The following is a 491-nucleotide window of genomic DNA, read 5'->3' as shown; positions in this document are numbered from 1 at the left end:
TATTCTTATTGGTAGTTGTATCTTCTGCATTAATATAATCTTGTACTTTATTTTTTCAATCTACATAGAAAAAAAAAACACGAAGTACTAAAAACAAACTGGCATAATCAATGGCTAAGAAAGATGTTGGAGAGCCTCCTTAATAGGAATTTATATGGATTAAATATATATATGTTTTTTGAAATAAGCCAAAAAAAAAATGGTAAAGTGAGACGCATAATCAGTAGCTAAGGAAGAGATGTTAGAACAAGAATATGGATCATTACCTCTCGAGGGCAACTCTAGGAGGTTCCCTTATTTTGGCACGTGATGGGAATTCAAATAAAATGGAAGCATCCAGTTATCTTGTCGACATGAAGGAACTGGAGGCTAGGCTGCAGTAGTCCATCCAATACATTTCAGAGTTGATGACCAACTTATTTTCTCTGGTAACATTAAATGACTGAAAACCCTCCAGTCACCTCTTGGGAATCGAACCTATGGAAGCCTGG

This window comes from Coenobita brevimanus, chromosome 70 (assembly GCF_032717465.1).
Source record: "Coenobita brevimanus isolate Jiangsu-jjx chromosome 70, ASM3271746v2, whole genome shotgun sequence".
Classification (NCBI taxonomy): domain Eukaryota; kingdom Metazoa; phylum Arthropoda; class Malacostraca; order Decapoda; family Coenobitidae; genus Coenobita; species Coenobita brevimanus.
Note: the sequence above shows the minus strand (reverse complement) of the source record.